A 15740-nucleotide genomic window follows, 5' to 3' on the forward strand; every position below is an offset into this window, starting at 1 on the left:
ATGGCTAGAATATCACCCATCTCTGGAACTAGAGTGGTAAGATGGAGAAGACAAAATCAGAGTGTGAACATGCTAAATCCTCATCTTCTCTAATAGAAAATGGATACGTATGTCTAAAATTAAAATAAATAAAGATATAGCCACAGTATAATATTGTTTTGAAATATGGAGGAAAATATCTAAAGGAACAGCTAAAAGAGATGAAAGTGGTGCCCTGAAGGGATGGGCCTTGGGAGAGGAGCATGATAAAGCAGGGAGAACCTTTATCATTACAAACCCTGGAGTACTATTCTACGTTAAAATTATGTACATGTATTACTTTGATAACAAAATTTAATTTAAAATTTTAATAAGCTTTCATCAGTTTAGAATTGTTGAGGGCTTATCTTGCCTGGAAACATAGGCATAATCCAGCAATACTTACTGTGGATTTCTATGCTAAGAACCATGGAAACAGGAATATTCAGTCTCAGAGAATGGCTCATGTTGACTTTCCCTGCGTAAGCCAGGAAGACTATTCAGAGCAGAGACACTTGTTTTGAGCTACCTAAGACTTTAAAGGATCCATCCGAGTCTAGAAGCATCTCTACACCCCTGTGTGTGTCCAGCAGAACTCTTATGGAAAGAAATATTGAATATCTCGGGGTGGGGGGAAGAGGTCCTCTCTGAGGGAAGTGGAAGACTGATAGGCACCAAACTTAGATAAAAAGATGAAGGTAAATTGTACAAAGGGGTTGGGCATGGTGCCTCATGCCTGTAATCCCAGCACTTTGGGAGACTGAGGCAGGAGGATTGCTTGAGACCAGGAGTTCAAGACAGACATAGTGAGACCTGGGCAACATAGCGAGATCTCATCTCTACAAAACATCAAAAGATTGGCCAAGCCGGGCTCTGTGGCTCAGCCTGTAATCCCGCACCTTTGGGAGGCTGAGGTGAGTGGATTGCCTGAGCCCACGGGTTAGAGACCCGCCTGGGCAGCGAGACCTCATCTCTACAATAAATCAAAAAATCAGCCAGGCGTGGTAGTGCATGCCTGTAATTCCGGCTACTTGGAAGGCTGAGGCAGAAGTTTCGCTGGAGCCCAGCAGGCGAGGCTGCAGTGGCCGGAAGCAGCCACTGCACTCTAGTCTGGGTGACCGAGTGAGACTCCAACTCAAAAAAAAAAAAAGATTGGCTGTGCATGGTGGCACACACCTGTAGTCCCAGCTACTGGTAAGGCTGAGGCAGGAGGATAATCTGAGTCTAGGAGTTCAAGGTTGCTGTGAGCTGTGATCATACCACCAGCCTGAATGACAGAGTGAGACAGGAACTTTTTTAAAAAATGTACAAGGGCAAAAAGATTGTGTGAAAAATTCAGGCCAAATTTCACTTACATTTCAAGTGAAAATGCTACAAATTTTCGACAAATGATAGATGTTTATACAAATGTTAGATGACTATGTTGAGATTTATTGAAACCCAACTATTGACTTAATTTTCAACCTTTTTCTCTTGCTTTTTTAGACACCTCTTCTGCACCACTTAATATCTTGTTAGCTTCACCATCTCAGAGGCCTTGGGATACTCCTTCCTGTCTTACTCATTGTACCAACCCTACTCAGCTGACTTTGTGCAGACACAATTTGACAGGGCCACCCTCATGCCTGAATTGGCATGGGGAAAATTAACCCTGTGCCACACACTCTGATAGTGGAAGATGGACACCAGCAGATAAATCTTCTTTCTTCATCCCCCAGAGAAACTCTTGTAAAAAACAAGTCATTTTTAAGTTGGGAGACCCCATGAAATCCAGCATTTAGTCTTGCTTCATGTCAACCAGATAATGTACCCTCATGCTGGTTCCACCTCTTCACTTACCTTGCTTCCTTTACGCTACTCCCATTCCCCAGGATTGCACACTGACCCAAGTGTATGTTAACCTATAAGCGTTGTGTTTCAAGTCCTACTTCCTGGGAAACCCATATTTTGGGCTTCACAAATGTTAAAGGCTTCATCCAATACAAAATAGGTCATCTGAATGTTCCTATAACTAGTAAAGAAATTGAATCCATAATTTAAAAGCTTCCAAAGAGAACTCTTCAAGTCAAAGGTGTTTCACTAAAGAGTTCTATCAAGGAAACAGACAGCAGACACTCTCACTGCTGTCCTGCTTATTGTGCCCTTGACAACATATCAAAAAAATTTTTCTAAAAATGAATTAGCATCAAATTTTATACAATCTGTTACAAAAACTAGAAGAGGAAAGCACTTCTCAACTCATTTTATGAAGCAACTACTACCTAAATACCCAGACCAGACAAAATAACAGCAAAAACAAAAACAAGAAACCCCACAAAAACTAGACACTAATATGTCTCATGAATCTAGAAGCAAAAATACTAAAAAGGAAATGCTAGCCTATCAAATAAGAATATATAAAAAGAACTGCATACCACAACCAAATGGGGTAGGGCCTGGAATAAACCAATAAGACTGTTTTTTGTTTTTTTGTTTTTTGTTTTGAGTTGGAGTCTCACTGTGTCGCTCAGACTGGAGTACAGCAGCCGCTCCCAGCCACCGAAGCCTCGACCTGCTGGGCTCTGGCGATACTTCCACCTCAGCCTTCCAAATAGTTGGAACTACAGGCGCGCGCTACCACGCTCGGCTAATTTTTGATTTATTGTAGAGATGAGGTCTCGCCAAGTTGCCCAGGCAGGTCTCGAACCCGCGGGCTCAGGCAATCCACTCACCTCTGCCTCCCAAAGACGTGGGATTACAGGCTGAGCCACCGAGCCTGGCTAAGACTTCTTTAATATTTGAAAATCAATCAATTGATATAGAAAGGCATTTGACAAAATTCAACATCTATTCATGATTTTAAAAATAACTCTCAGCAAATTAGAAATAGAAGAAAACTTCCTCAACTTAATAAAGAGCTTCTTTAAAAATCTATAGCTAACATTGTTCTTAGCAAAGACTGAATGTTTCCACCCAAGGTTAGGAGCCAAACACGGATGTCTACTCTCACTACTCTTATTCAACAAAGTAGTGGAAGTTCTAATCAGAGCAATAAGAAAATAAAATAAAAGGTACACCTATTGGAAAGGAAGAAATAAAACTGTCCAAATCTGCAGATGACAAGATTATCTACATAGAAAACCTTAAGAAATAAAGAAAAAGGTTATAGAACACAAGTTCAGTGAGTGAAGCAAGTTCACAGGATACAATACCAACACACCAAAATCAAATGTATTTTATATATTGGCAATGAACACTTGGAAAACAAAGATTTAAACCGGGCTCGGTGGCTCAGCCTGTAATCCCGCGCCTTGGGAGGCTGAGGTGAGTGGATTGCCTAAGCCCATGGGTTCGAGACCCACCTGGGCAATTTGGCAAGACTGCATCTCCACAATAAATCAAAACATTAGCCGGGTGTGGTAATGCGTGCCTGTAGTTCCAGCTACTTGGAAGGCTGAGGCGGAAGGGTTGCCAGAGCCCAGCAGGTCGAGGCTGCCGTGGCCGGGAGCAGCCACTGCACTCCAGTCTGGGTGACAGAGTGAGACTCCAACTCAAAAAAAGAAAAAGAAAAAGAAAAAGAAAACAAAGATTTAAAACACAATATGCTTTCTGACCTAGTGTGGTGCCTCAAGCCTTTAATCCCAGCACTTTGGGAGGCTGAGTTGAGAGGATTGTCTGAGCTCAGGGATTCAAGACCAGCCTGGGCAACTTGGTGAGATTTTGTCTCTATAATAAATAAAAAAAATTTAGCCAGACATGGTAGCGCACGCCCGTAGTTCCAACTACTTGGAAGGACGAGGTGGAAGGATTGCCTGAGCCCAGCAGGTCTAGGTGGCTGTGAGCGTGCCACTGCCCTCTAGCCTGGGTGACAGAATGAGACTACAACTCAAAATAAAATAAAATAAAATAAAATAGACTTTTCATGGGCTGGGCTTGGTGGCTCAGCCTGTCATCCCAGCACTTTGGGAGGCCGAGGTGTGTAGATTGCCTGAGCCCATGGGTTTGAGACCCACCCGGGCAACTTGGCGAGACCTCGTCTCAACAATAAATCAAAAATTAACCAGGCATGGTAGTGCGCACCTGTAGTTCCGGCTACTTGGAAGGCTGAGGTGGAAGGATGGCCAGAGCCCAGCAGGTCAAGGCTGCAGTGACCAGGAGTGTGCCACTGCACTTCAGTCTGGGCGACAGAGTGAGACTCCAACTCAAAAAAAAAAAAAGGAATAATCTTTTCAATTACTCTCCAAAATGAGATACCTACATACAAATCTAACAAAACATATAGATCTGTGTGTTCAAAAATACAAAATGCTGGGCCATTGTTCTGCTAAGCTATGGTCTGACCATGTGATTCCTTGGGCTATAGTCTCCATGTTTTCTTAGCTTTGGCCTCCTCTCTTACCTTGGGGAGGTAAATTGTCTGTCTCTCTCTTCCTCTCTTTACTTTCTAAATAAACCATATTTTCTAATCTAAAAAAGAATACAAAATTCTGATGAAAAGTCAAAGATCTAACTAAATGGAGAAGAGATGCATATGATATTTAAAAATTGAAAGACTCAATATAGTAAGAATGTCAACAAGCCTATTATAAAATTTATGTGGAAAAACAAAGAAATAAAATAGCTTAAACAATTTTAAAAAGAAAAATAATATAGGAGAAATCACTCGACCTGATCTAAGACTTGTAACGTAGATACAGTAATCAAAATAGTGTGGTATTGGAGGGGGAATAGACACATAGATCAATGGAACATAATAGAGAACCCAGAATAAGAACAACACAAATATGCTTAATTGTTTTTTGACAGGGTGCAAAAATAATTCAATGGAGGAAAGATAAACTTTTCAACAAATAATGATGGAACAATTGGACATCTATGGACAAAAATAATAAACCTTGACCTATCATGCCATATATGAATTAAATCAAAATGTATCATAGGTTTAAATGTAAAGCATGAAACTATAGAAATTTACTAAGAAAACAGAAGAAACTATTTGAGCTAAGAGAAGATTTGCTAGAAATGACAACAAAAACACAATACATGAAATTTAAAAATGATAAATTGAACCTCCTGAGACTTAAAAACTGTTGGCCTATGAAAGACCTTGTTAGAAGGATAAAAAGATAAGTCATAGATTGTATCTGTAAACCATGTATCTAACAAAGGCCCCGTGTCTAGACTATGTAAACAACTCTCAAAAATCAGCATTAAAAAAAGAACATTTGTGAACTATGCAGAAGGCATGAGCAGACATTTTACCCTAAAGGAAATACAGATGGCAAATAAGCACATGAAAAGATGTTCAACATCATTCGCTATTAGCAAATGAAGACCACAACGAGCTATCACTACATACTTTTTAGAACAGCTAAAATTTGAAAAATGGTGACAACATCAGAAACTGGCAAGGATGTAAAGAAACTGGATCACTCATGGATTCCTGGTGAGAATGTAAAGTGTTATACCCATCCTAGAAATGGCAAAAATATCAAGGTAGAAAACAGATTAGCAGTTGCTAGAGGACAGGGATGCAGGTGGGGTGGGGTGAAAATAGACATTCATACAAAGATGTAGCATGAGGGTATTCTTTTTTTTTTTTTTAAGTTGGAGCCTCACTGTCGCCCAGGCTGGAGTGCAGTGACACACTCACAACCACTGCAACCTCGACCTGCTGGACTCACGTGATCCTTCCACTTCAGCATTCCAAGTAGCTGGAACTGCAGGCACACGCCACCATGCCTGGCTAATTTTTTGATTTATTGTAGAAATGAGGGCTCGCCAAGTTACCTGGGCTGGTCTCAAACCCATGGGCTCAGGCAATTCTCTCACCTCGGCCTCCCAAAGTGCTCGGATTATAGGTGTGAGCTGCTGCGCCCAGCCATGAGGGTATTCTTTTGGAGTGATGGAACAGTTCTGGATCTTCTTAATCGTTGAGGCGATTACAGAAATCTATATGTGGGGAAAATTGCATAGAACTATACACACATACAAGTTGGCGGAACTATGGCGTTGTGTGAGGTGGTGGGTTGTGGGAGCTCTCTACTCTGGCCTCATGTGTTGCTATTCGGGGACTCCATCACCCAGAAAATGTGATGTTCTGAATTGTGGATTCTCAGGTTGTAATACCAGATGGGTATTACCCTTCCAAGGACAATTCCAAAAATTATCCTTCCAAGATTAATCAGGAAAGGAAACAGTTTGGACAACCTGATAGTAGTTACAATTTTCTTTGGGGGCCAATGACAGTGCACTAAAAGATAAGAATCCCAAGCAACACATTCCTCTGGATGAGTATGTTGCGAATTTCAAGAGCATGGCGCAGTATCTGGAGTCTGTGGACGTCCCCGAGACTCGAGTCATTCTTATCACACCACTCCCACTTTCCGAAGCAGACTGGGGAAAGGCGTGCATCATACAAGGTTGCAAATTAAATCGCCTGAACTCGGTTGTTGCTGAATATGCCAATGTGTGTTTAAAAATGACTCAAGACAAGCCGAGTGCATTGGCTCACGCCTGTAATCCCAGCACTTTGGAAGGTGAAGGCAAGAGGATTGCCTGAGCTCAGGGTTTCAAGATTAGCCTGAGCAACACGGCGAGATCCCGTCTCTACAATAAATCATAAAATTAGCCAGGCATGCTGGCACATGCCTGTAGTTCCAGCTACTTGGAAGGCTGAGACAGAAGGAGTCCCTGAGCCCAGAAGGTCGAGGCTGCAGTGGCCTTGACTGCACTCCAGCCTAGGTAAGAGTGAGACTCCAACTCAAAAGAAAAAATACATAAATAAAAGTGGTCTCAAGACTGTAGGACTGATGGACTTTACCTGCGGATCCTGATGCAAAAGGGAAGCAAAGACTTCTCATCCTACTTACCAGATGGATTACATCTATCACCAAAGGGAAATGAATTGGCATCTTCTCACATCTCTAGTCATTGATAGAGAAGGTCTCTTCTTTGCCTTTGCTGCTTCCTTACTGGTGGGATGAAGCAGAGGTAAAACCTGAATTAAGTCTGCTGGGGGACTGAGAGATGGAGACCATTAGTCAATCACAGGAAACCCAAGCCTGGCTGTTAATTTACAGAACTTGAAGTTGTCGATACACAAAGATCCCTGATCAAAGAATATTTTTTTCTCAAACTTAAACCTTTGCTCATGACCCTGGGTTAAAAACATTTGCCACCAATATTAATAATACAAGTATTCAGATTTTTCAAGGGGAAAAAAGAGAACTATACACATACAAATATATAAATGAAGACAGTTTTTTAAAATGACTAAAGCTGAATAAAACTTGTAATCTAGTTAATAGCAAGATCCCAATACCAACTTTCTGGTCTGGATATTATATTTTCTAGATAAGATGCCATCATTGGAAATTGTGTGAAAGGTGTACAGGACTATTTGTACTGTTTTTATAACTTTCTGTGAGTCTATAATTGTTTCAAAAGAAGTTAAAAAGGAAACAGAGCTGGGGGCAGTGGCTCATGCCTATAATCCTAGCATTTTGGGAGGCAGAGGCGAAAGGATTGCCTGAGCCTAGCAGCTCAAGACCAGCCTGGGAAACTTGGAGAGTCCTTGTCTCTAAAATAAATTGAAAAACTAGCTTGGATATGGTGGCGCGTGCCTGTAGTTCCTGCTACTTGGAAGGCCGAGACAAAAGGATCACCTGAGCCCAGCAGAGTGAGGCTGCGGTAGCCGTGAGTGTGCCAAGTGCGATTCCAAGTCAATAATAATAATAATAATAATAAAACAGGAAAACAATAAAAATAAACTAAAATTACCTACCTTTCCACCAGATTTTAAAGACCTCTTGGTCTGCTTTCATGACTGTAAGAGTCTTTTCCCTGTACTAAAGACAGATGTGGGCATGGAATAAAAGCCCAAAAGCAAGGCAACAGCTAAAGAGAACAGAGCTGAGTCACTCAAAGCCCTGAAACCTACAGGAAAAAAATAACATGCCTTGAGGAAAGAAGTGGGCTACAGAGTTTAAATAGAAGGAGGTAGTGTATTCACTGACATTCAAGCACGGAGAAAATAGCAGGCGCAGACAGGCTGGAGGAAATCTGGATGTGGGGAGTTCTGGTGGGAGGAAGAGATGATCTTTGTGAGGGCGGAGGAGGGACAGAAGAAGGGAGTCATTCTGGATTGAGAACACAGTGAGTCTACACTGCGGATAGAGCAGGATGTATATTCAGCCCGAGGAGCATCAATTGTCTGAGAATGAATCAACCCCCTGCTAATGGAGGACCCCGTAACCCGTGCCTGCCTCAGCAAGCAGGAGCTCTGTGGGTTCCTTCAGCTCCCCCCTCACATAAACCCAAGGCATATTAATAATAGTCATCATCACAACCTACATTTGCATGAAGTTTTTCTTTTTTTTGAATAAACGTTCTATATCTATGACCTCATTTGAGCCTCACTTGTAAGGTAGTCAGGGAATGTGGTTTTTTAAGATAAGAGAATTAAGAAATAAGGGAATTTCACTGACTCATGTGGATGGGGGGCTACATATCAGGTCTCAGGGCTGTGACCCATATTTCAACTCTAAGATATAAGCTGTGTTCCTTGTTTTCCTGTTGGGTTGGGCAATGTCAACTCCAAGTCCACAGACTCTTGCAATATGATGTACAGGGAATGAAAAATTCAAATAGAAAAGCTACCAGCAAAATCCAGCTTCACAGAACAGTGCAATTTTATGGAGTCGTGATTATAATGGCTAAGCATCAGTTCATTTGTATGGGGGTTTTATTTGCTTAAGAAAGGAAAGGGAAATATGTAAATTTCACCCTGGCTGGTTTTATATTTTCAGGTAATTCCTGATTCTCTGTCATACGTGGGTCCTGGATTAATCAGAATTTATTTTTATCTCCCAACCTTCCGGTTGAAGCTTAGAGTGCTGCTGTTCTTTGCCTGCTGGGTGAGGTTGCCATAGAAACTCTTTCAGGGGAAGCAGTGTCTCTCTTTATAATGTTGTGACTGCAAGTAGGTACTAAAAGACACCAGCCACTCCCAGACAAGAATGAGAGGGTCTAGAACTCAGAAAGTGCTCCATCCCCTCTATTCCAAGATGCCCTGTGCCCTGAAATGTTTCCTAAACAGGTCCGTGTCCAAACACATAAAGGAAAGTATCTTTTGCTCCCTGAAACCTGATCTTCGCTGGCCCCTCCTTGGGAGATGACTGGGAAGCCCAGGTTTGAATTACGAACTCCAGTAGAAGCACTGGTGAGTTGGAGCTGGTGTGTGTTGGTTCACCACACCAATGTGTGTATTTCTTCCCAATCCTGTTTTCAGGGACATTGCATTGGCAGTTTGAAATTAGCTCTAGGCTCATGCCTGTAATCCCAGCACTTTGGGAGGCCGAGGCAGGAGAATTGCTTGAGCTCAGGAGTTAAAGACCAGCCTGGACAACATAGAAGACTTCATCTCTATCAAAAAGAATTAGCCAGGCATGGTGGCTCATGCCTGTAGTCAGCTTCTTGGGAGGCTGTGGTAGAAGACTTGCCTGAGTCCAGGAGGTTGAGGCTGTGGTGAGCTGTAACTGTGCCACTGCACTTCAGCCTGGGAGACAGAGTGAGACCCAAATCAAGAAAGAAAGAAAGAAAGAAAGAAAGAGAGAGAGAGAAGAGAAGAGAAGAGAAGAGAAGAGAAGAGAAGAGAAGAGAAGAGAAGAGAAGAGAAGAGAAGAGAAGAGAAGAGAAGAGAAGAAAAGAAAAGAAAAAGAAATTAGACCTAGTGAGAGTATTTATACCACAGACCAGGGGCTTTTTTTAAACCAGCTCACTACAGAGATCATTTATCTTTCTCCCAAGAACTCTAAAAATATGAATATCTGATTCTGAATACTTTGTCTTCCAAATATTCCTACATTACAGGAATTTCTGAGTGCAAATGAGATAAAGTATCTCAGATTTGCATCTGAGAGTAGGTGTGAATTGCAGGTTTCTTCTCTAATTTGTACCAGTGTTGTAGCTTTTATATGTCTCTATTATCACACTGTAAAGATTTTTTTTTATGTGTGAGGGGCGACCACAAAACACTGGAATTTATTTATAAAGAATTGTGTACTTCTTCTTCTTCTTCTTTTTCAGTTGGAGTCTTACTCTGTTGCCCAGGCTGGAGTGCAGTGGCAAGCTCACAGCCACTACACAGCCACTCGACATGCTGAGCTCAGGTGATCCTTACGCCTCAGCCTTTCAAGTAGCTGGAAGTATAGGCACGTGCCATCCCACGCAAATAATTTTTTTTATTACTTATTGTAGACACGAGGTCTCACCAATTTGCCCAGGTTGGTCTTGAACCCATGGGTTTAGGCAATCCTCTCACCTTGGCCTCCCAAAGTGCTGGGATTATAGGTGTGAGCTACTGCACCCAGTCCGTGTATTTATTCTTACATGTTTAAACTTCAGTCACCTTCAAAGTACTCTCCATTTGATGCAATACACCTATAGAGATGCTTTTTCCACTGCTCACAACAGTTTCTGAACTCATTAGCTTTGCTGTCTTTTAGTGCTTTTGCTGTTTTTTGTTTCACCTCTTCCACATTAACAAACATTTTCCCTTTGAGGACTTTTTTCATCTAAGAAAAAAAAAGTCACTTGTGGGTGAGATTGGGTGAATAGGGAGAGTGGGACATGGGCTCTTGGTTCTTGGTCAAAAACTGCCCTCTGTGGGCATCTGCACTCGTGAATCACCCATCATAAAACGGGCACATAAGCCGGGCTCGGTGGCTCAGCCTGTAATCCCATGCCTTTGGGAGGCTGAGGTGAATGGATTGCCTGAGCCCGCGGGTTCGAGACCCGCCTGGGCAACTTGGCGAGACCTCATCTCTACAACAAAAAAAAAAAAAAAAAAAAAGGGCACATGCTTTGCTTTTGTTTTGGGGTTTGTTCTTTTTTTGTCACAAAACTTTTATTATAATCCACATATTTTATAGAAAAATAAATGCAGCAAAAGGCTCAGGGTTGTATAAAAAATTCAGGTTTGTACACGTTGCTCCACCTCCACCCTGGGACCAGGGTCTCCTAACATCAGGCAGGGCAGCTGCACTTTGTCCGAGGTCCCTGTGCAGATGCAGCCCTGGGCACACTTGGCACAGCCCATGGGACAGCAAGAGCAGCAGCTCTTCTTGCAGGATGCATATCTGCGCTTTTTGTACTTGCAGGAGCCGGGGCAGGTGCAGGGTCCACCAGCAGTGCAGGAGCAGTTGGGGTCTACATCAAGCCCAAGTGAAGCTGGAGTTCCAGGCGAGAGGGACGAGACAGTGGGACATGTGAGAGTCTGGTCAGCAAATGCTTTGAAAGAATCCCTCCCACTAAAAAAAAAAAAAATTCACCGAAGCCCACTTCAGTCTCTCACAATGATGTTGGCCGGTACACTGATGCCGGCTGGCGCAGTGTCTCACGCCTATAAACCCAGCACTTTGGGAGGCCAAGGCTAGAGGATTGCCTGAGCTGTGAAGTTTGAGACCAACCTGGGTAACTTGGCAAGACCTCATCTCTACAATAAATCAAGAAATTAGCTGGTCATGGTAGCACGCCTGTAGTTCCAACTACTTGGAAGGCTGAGGCAGAAGGATGGCCTGAGCCTAGTAGGTTGAGGCTGCGGTGGCCGTGAGCGTGCCACTGCACTCTAGCCTGGGTGACAGAGTGAGATTCCAACTCAAACTAAAATAAACACACACACACACACACCTAGCAGTAATACAGAGGGCCCACCCTCCAAATATAATTCCTGTTTTTTGGGGGATCCTCCCTCATGTGTCACCTCCATTCGGCTTTAACTCCTTGAGGACAAATATTCTTTCTTATACACTATTATATTCCCAGTGACAAGTATAGTGCCTGGTACTCAGCAGGTGCTCAACAGATATTTGGTGAATGAGTTACTGAATTCATGTTAGAGCTGGAAGGGCCAAGAAATAATATAACATGGTGATTATACTAGAAAGAGAAGGACTCCTAGAAAAATAATACCCATTCACCCAAGAACAAAAATCATCTTTTTTTTTTTTTTGAGTTGGAGTCTCACTCCATTGCCCAAGCTACAGTGCAGAGGCACACTCACAGCCACCCTAGCTTCGATCTTCTGAACTCAGGCAACCCTTCAGCCTCAGCCTTCCAAGTAGGCAGAACTATAGGCATGCGCTATCATGCCCGGCTAATTTTTTATTTATCGTAGAGACAAGATCTCACCAAGTTGTCCAGGCTGTTCTCGAACCCATGGACTCAGGCAATCCCCTCAAGTTGGCTTCCCAAAGTGCTGAGATTACAGGTTTGAGCCACTGCACCTGTCCAAATCATCTTAATCACAGAGCCAAGATAGGAATTTATCTGTTATCTTTTAAAACTGAGACAGATTGTCATCTAGTTCCAAATTCCTAGTATTTGTGACAAATACCACATTTGACCTGTGACCTCAGCTTTTTCACTCACCTCTTCACATTACTTCCTGTAATCTGGTTAAATAAGAAGCCCCCCTCCCTGAAATTTCTCTTCTTCTCTGGGTGTTTCCACCATCCCTAATCCCCTTGTTCCTACTCCTATGAGGTTTAACTATAAGGAAAAGAGTACCAGGATTCTTACATCGGACCATAATGCTTTGCTCTTCTTTCCTCCTTGACCCTTTCCCCTCCCTCCTTTCCTCTTTCTTTTTTCTTGGTTTACTCCTCCCCTCACCTTTTCTCCCCACCCCTAGCTCTAGATGGGCTTCTTCCCTTGAAAGGTAAGAATCTTTCATAAATCATATCTCAAGTTCTTTCTCTACTAATCATTAATGCATAGTTTTAAATCTTTTCTGGATGGCACATACAAGGAAGAGTAAAGATCACATTAATACAACCTTTTATCCGTGTAAAGTTTCCACTTTTAAATGTAGTAGTATTCCTAATGTACAACGATATATTGTTTGAACAACTCAATTGAAGACTCAATATTAAACAAATAAATCAGATTGTGTTAAAATTTTAAAAAATAAATAGTTTTTTTTTAAATCACCTTTGCAGGCCAGATGCAGTGGCTCATACCTGTAACCCCAGTGCTTTGGGAGGCCAAGGTGAAGGAATTGCCTGAGCCCACAGGTTTGAGAACAGCCTGGGCAACTTGGCGAGACCTTATCTCTACAATAAATCAAAAAATAAGCTGGGCGTGATAGCGAGTGCCTGTAGTTCCAGCTACTTGGAAAGTGGAAGGATCACAGGAGCCCAGCAGGTCAATGCTGGGGTGGCCGTGAGTGTGCCACTGCACTCCAGCTTGAAAGACAGAGTATGACTCCAACTAAAAAAAAAAAATCACCTTGCAGACATCAGTGTTCCTAGTAGAGTGTCTCACTCATTGTTTCTTTTCTCCCCCACTTCCCTCCTGCGACCTCAAAGCTCCTTTCTGTCCTCTTCCTTCTCTTCCTTGCTTCTCATAAAATATAATGTTAAGTGTTTAAAGTATGAAATAATGTGCTGAATGCTGAATAGAATATTGGTTTTTCAAAATGATAATATGCTTCTGGTGGTTTTTACTGACAGGTATAGAAGAGGAAAATACCATTTACCAGATCAATAGCTGCATACCAGGCCCCAGATGATATGTTGATGTGCTCCAGGAAAGAAACCACATCTGAAACTGCAGCTGCAAGTGACATTACTACCTCAATAAGTTTTCAGTGATGCAAAATCCTTTTTCAAGATCCCTCTGTCTTCAGTACAGATCCAACCCCAGAAACAGACTGTGAGAGCTACTCCTAGACATTCAAGCTAAAACACTGAATACAGACTCTCTGGTCAGTAAACCCATATTAATAAATTCATTTTATCTGAGCATTTCTATACATATTCCTCAGATTTTGCTCAATACAAGCTGTCAAAATAGGCCTGTAATCCCAGTACTTTGGGAGGCAGAGGCGAGAGAATTGCCTGAGCCCAGGGATTTGAGACCAACCTGAGCAACTTGGCGAGACCTCATCTCTACAATAAATCCAAAATTAGCCAGGCATGGTGGCACATGCCTGTAGTTCCAGCTACTTGGAAGGCGGAGGCAGGAGGATCGCCTGAACCCAGCAGATCGAGGCTGTGATGGCCGTGCGTGCACTCCAGCCTGGGCAACAGAGTAAGAGACTCTAACTTAAAAATTTTTTTTTCAAAAATCTTGCGGTCTTTTTGGTATGTATGGCCCCTTCTTATGTATCATGGTTATACCTGACCTTCTGAATCCTGCCAGAACTTGAGTCCATTTAGAGATCTTGAAGCAATGACAGGTGACTAAAGTGAGTCCCAAGGAGAATCGGTGCTCCCATACAAGATTGTTACCTCTAGAGAGTTCATTAAAGCTTCTTTGGGCAAGTAAATTAAATTTCTCAGATATGGGAGAAAATAATATTTCTACAGGCAAAGAATGTTCAGCAGAATTCCTGGGTTGAAGAGTCTCAGCTTCATCAAAATCTTCCCATATGCCTTCGACCTAATTTTCAGGGTCCTATAAATGATCTTCCCTGTAAATGCCCTACCTTTATCATGAAAGTCTCTGTGAGGTCAGGTGTGATGGTGCATGTCTATAATCCTAGCACTTTGGGAGGCCAAGGTGAGAGGGTTGCTGAGTCCACAGGTTGGAGAGCAGCCTGGGCAACTTGGAGTGACCTCATCTCTACAATAAATAAAAAAAATTAGCCAGGCATGGCGGCGCATGCCTGTAGTTCCAGCTACTTGGAAGGCTGAGGCAGAAGGATTGCCTGAGCCCAGCAGGTCAAGACTGTGGTGGCTGTGAGTGTGCCACTGCACTCCTGCCTGGGTGACAGAGTGGGACTCCAACTTAAAAAAAAAGAAAGTCTCTGTGAGGCTGTAAATTCAATTTATGCTGTAATTCAGTGCCTCAAAGGCTTAAACTTTGGGATTTGTTTTTAGAAATATTAATATGAAACGATAGTAGATAAATGTTATCTTAGGGAAGTCACAGAAACTCTCTGGTTCTTTATCTGGACCTTGAGCTGGGAACTTAAGACCTGATCTCACTATTTTCCTTAAATCCTCCAGTCCATTTGGAAGAAGCCAATCAACACCATAGGTCTTTATTTACATTTAAATGTTCTATGGCAACATCTTCTTGATCTTCCAGAGTCTTGCCTTCCATAAACCCTTCATCCAGATAACTAGAGGTGGTTACTAAAGCACTATTTTTGCCATTGTATGTCCTTGGCTACTAATATTCTATTTACCCATGGCAACAGTCATTGCTGGCTTTGAATTTAGCCAGATCAGAGAAGCAATTCAGATTCTCACCCTTTAAGTTCTGTCTATCTAGAAGCATATTCAGTACCAATAAAGTATCAGATTGGATTCAGTGGATTCAGTCACAGAAAGAGAGCATCTTGTCGTTTCTACAAAAAAAAAAAAGCCAGGCTCGGTGGCTCAGCCTGTAATCCCGTGCCTTGGGAGACTGAGGTGAGTGGATTGCCTGAGCCCGCGGGTTCGAGACCTGCCTGGGCAACTTGGTGAGATCTCATCTCTACAATAAATCAAAAAATTAGCCGGGCGTGGTAGCGCACACCTGTAGTTCCAGCTACTTGGAAGGCTGAGGCGGAAGGATCGCCAGAGCCCAGCAGGTCAAGGCTGCGGTGGCTGGGAGCGGTCACTGCACTCCAGTCTGGGAGACAGAGTGAGACTCCAACTCAAAAAAAATAATAATAATTAACTGGGTGTGGTGGTGTGTGCCTGTAGTTGCAGTTACTCAGGAGGCTGAAGCAGAAGGATCTTTTGAGCCCA

General features: G+C 42.6%; 1 pseudogene; it reads left to right on the top strand.

The window, feature by feature from the left end:
* The first annotated feature begins 6003 nt into the window (after positions 1-6003).
* Positions 6004-7023, top strand: LOC103275804 (annotated as a pseudogene).
* Positions 7024-15740: the final 8717 nt, after the last annotated feature.

The sequence above is a fragment of the Carlito syrichta genome, unplaced genomic scaffold (assembly GCF_000164805.1).
Source record: "Carlito syrichta isolate Samal-C Ts95f unplaced genomic scaffold, Tarsius_syrichta-2.0.1 Scaffold315753, whole genome shotgun sequence".
In the NCBI taxonomy this organism is placed as follows: Eukaryota; Metazoa; Chordata; class Mammalia; order Primates; family Tarsiidae; genus Carlito; species Carlito syrichta.